The 3,307-nt window shown below is 41.9% G+C and overlaps 1 protein-coding gene across 1 annotated transcript in view; it reads right to left on the minus strand.

The window, feature by feature from the left end:
* TIMM9 (translocase of inner mitochondrial membrane 9) overlaps positions 1-3,307 on the minus strand; it is a 20,042-nt gene that overhangs the window by 13,445 nt on the left and 3,290 nt on the right. Inside the window, exon 2 of the mRNA XM_003794415.3 lies at positions 2,007-2,083. The gene's annotated coding sequence lies outside the window, so the exon portion shown is untranslated. The remainder of the gene's footprint in view (positions 1-2,006; positions 2,084-3,307) is intronic.

Raw genomic sequence — 3,307 nt, forward strand, 5'->3', positions numbered from 1 at the left:
GTTGTGTCACAGCTCATAGCAACCTCTAGCTCTTAGGCTTAGGTGATTCTCTTGCCTCAGCCTGCCAAGTAGCTGGGACCAGAGTCACCTGGCTATTTTTTTGTTGCAGTTTGGCTGGGGCCGGGTTTGAACTCACCACACTCAGTATATGGGGCCGGTGCCCAGTTTTTCTGTTTTTAGTAGAGACAGGGTCTCACTCTTGCTTAGGCTGGTCTCAAACTCCTGAGCTCAAGCAATCCTCCTGCCTCAGCCTCCCAGTAGGATTAGAGGAGTGAATTACTGTACTCAACTTAGATGCAGCCCTAGATGGACTGTCCCAGCTGGAGGTAGGAGGCTCTGACTGAAGGGAGCTGGGAACAACTGCAGGTAGGGTAGATTGCAGGGAGAGGCAAAAGTCAAAAACTGGAAACAACTCAGACATTCTTCAGTGGATAATGGTTAAGTAAAACTAGCACACATATGCCATGGTATATTACTCAGGAATAAGATTGAGGTATCAATATATAAAACAGCCTGGAAAATGATCAGTGAAAAAAAGCCCATCTTAAAAGGTTACATATGGTTCTATTTATATAAGGAAATAATTACAAAAGTAGAGAAAGCCAAGGAGGGGGAAGAGACAGGAGAGAAATGGGTTTTGTTACAAACACAAGGAGACCTTCCTGAGAGAAACATTCTGTATCTTGACTGTATCAATATCGTGGATGTGATATTGTACTCTAGTTTTGCAAGATGTTACCAAAGGTAACAAGGTAACAGACAAAGGATCTCCATATTATTTCTTATAACTGCATGAGAATCTATAATAATCGTTTTTTCTTTTTTTTTGAGACAGAGCCTCACTTTCTTGCCCTGGGAGAGTGCTGTGACACCATAGCTCACAGCAACCTAAACTCTTAGGTTCGAGCGATCCTCTTGCCTCAGCCTCTCAAGTAGCTGGGACTACGGCACCGGCCACAACACCCGGTTATTTTTAGAGATGGGGGTCTAGCTCTTGCTCAGGCTGGTCTGGAACCCTTGAGCTCAAGCAATCCACCCTCCTCAGCCTTCCAGGAGAATCTTAAAAAACAAAACAAAACAAAACAAACAAAAAACCCAGTCAGGCTTGTAGTCATACCTACTGGGGAGGCTAAGGCAGGATACAAGCCCAGCAGTTTGAGGTTAGAATGTGCTATGATTGGGTTACTACACTCTACCCTGTGTCTATAAAGATAAGTAAAAGAAAAAAAATGATATTATACAGCTTTCTAGTCCTTGCCAAAGAATGAGATATAAGTTCCAAACTAGAGGTTTTCTGGATTCCCACTAAGAAAAGTGTCTGAAAGACCTAAGAACTGGTAAGACAGCTTTTTTTGTTAAGAGTTAAATGAAAGCATTGTTTTGTTGGAACATAAAAATTACCAGGGTAATACAATATGCATTAAAGACTTGGTTTAGCAACAGGCTTCCAGCTAAAAGTCTAAGAGGTCACCCACCAGACCACAGGCGTTTTGAACTGTTGCACTAGCACAGCATACCACTGTGCTTCAGTGAGACTCTGTCTCAAAAAAAAAGGAAAAAAAAAGAAAAGAAAATACTGGAGACCATTAAGTGAATAAATGATTTTCAGATTTATTTGCAAGTCTGACATTTTTTAAATCTTTCATCATTTATTTTGCAGTATATTAACCATAAGTTATGATGACTGACAAAGTCTAACAGCCACACCAACCACCTGATGGTGAGAACAGGTAGCAGGACTGTGGTTGTCCTTTCATTCGAACCTAGTTTCCAGACATCACAACAAATGTTGTTACTGCAGATCCAATCAGGGGTAACCTTCTGATTATGTTTTTGAAACCTAGAAAAGGAAAGAAGGGATAATAAGAGAGTTCTACAGTCAGTTATTGGCTTAAATCTTGGGAAAGATTACAGCAATGCTGTAATTTTATTGCCCAACACAATATAACACAGAACAAGAGAACTTCAGACTAAGGGAAGATCTTATCTGCCATTCAAGCTCAAACCTTTTCTGATGCATGAGCTTCCTTTCTGTTCTGGAAAAGTCCAATCTTTGAATGTCTCCAGTGAGGGTGTTTCTTACCTGAAAAATGAGGGTATTATAATATGATTATTGTGCCCCCTTCAAGTTCTGATAGTCTTTAGTAAAATCTAAACTTCTGTTGGCTATTTTTTTTTCCTTTGGTTGTTAAAATTTATTTAGGTATTTTAGGGGTAAAAATAACTTTTTCAGCATATTTGAATTTTTTTTTTTATTTCAAATTAATCTGAGGGTACAAATGTTTAGGTTACACTGTCTTTGTTTCCAATGTAAAGTTCCAGTTCAGTTGAGCCCTTCACCCAGAAGTGTGCTGTATAGCCTCACATTGCATATTAGGGGAGATCCTGACAGGTGCCCTCCCTTTTTCTCTCCTCCCCCTTGCTAAAGTATACTTGGGTTTTATCTTTCATGTTGCTGTGTAGTTGTGTACATATTGGTTTCATATTAGTATTTAGTACAATAGATACTTTTTCCCCCATTCTTTTGAGACAGAGTCTTACTATATCACCCTTGGTAAAGGGCTGTGGCATCACAGCTCACAGCAACCTCAAACTCTTGGGCTTAAGCAATTGTCTTGCCTCAGCCTCCCAAGTAGCTGGGACTACAGGCGCCTGCCACCAACACCTGATTGTTTTTTTTTTGTTGTTGCTGCAGTTGTCATTATTGATTTATAGCTGGCCCAGGCCGGGTTCGAGCTATGGGAGCTGCCTTTTTTCCCCATTCTTGAGATACTTTAGTAAGAATGTGTTTCAATTCTATCCACTTACACAGAATAGATGTAAAGTCTCTATCTTTTCTTACAGCTGAATAGTACTCCATGGTGTACATATAATGGTGTACAGTTAATCCATTCACTAAACTTGGTTTCTTTTTGAGACAGAGTCTCACTTTGTCACCCTGGGTATAGTGCCATGGAGTCACAGCTCATGGCAACCTCAGACTCTTGGGCTCTCTTGCCTCAGCCTCCTGAGTAGCTGGGACTATGGGTGACCTGGCTATCTTGCTGATCTTGAACCCATGAGCTCAGGCAATCCACTCACCTCAGCCTCCGAGAGTACTGGTATTACAGGTGTGAGCCACCATGCCCGGCCACTAGATTGTTTCTTTAAAAAGCCTCTTCCTGGGGCGCCTGTGGCTCAAGCGGCTAAGGCGCCAGCCACATACACCCAAGGTGGCGGGTTCGAATCCCCAGCCCGGGCCTGCCAAACAACAATGATGGCTGCAACCAAAAAATAGCCGGGCATTGTGGTGGGCGCCTGTGGTCCC

Source organism: Otolemur garnettii, unplaced genomic scaffold (assembly GCF_000181295.1).
Source record: "Otolemur garnettii isolate 467f Iridium unplaced genomic scaffold, OtoGar3 scaffold00081, whole genome shotgun sequence".
Lineage (NCBI taxonomy): Eukaryota > Metazoa > Chordata > Mammalia > Primates > Galagidae > Otolemur > Otolemur garnettii.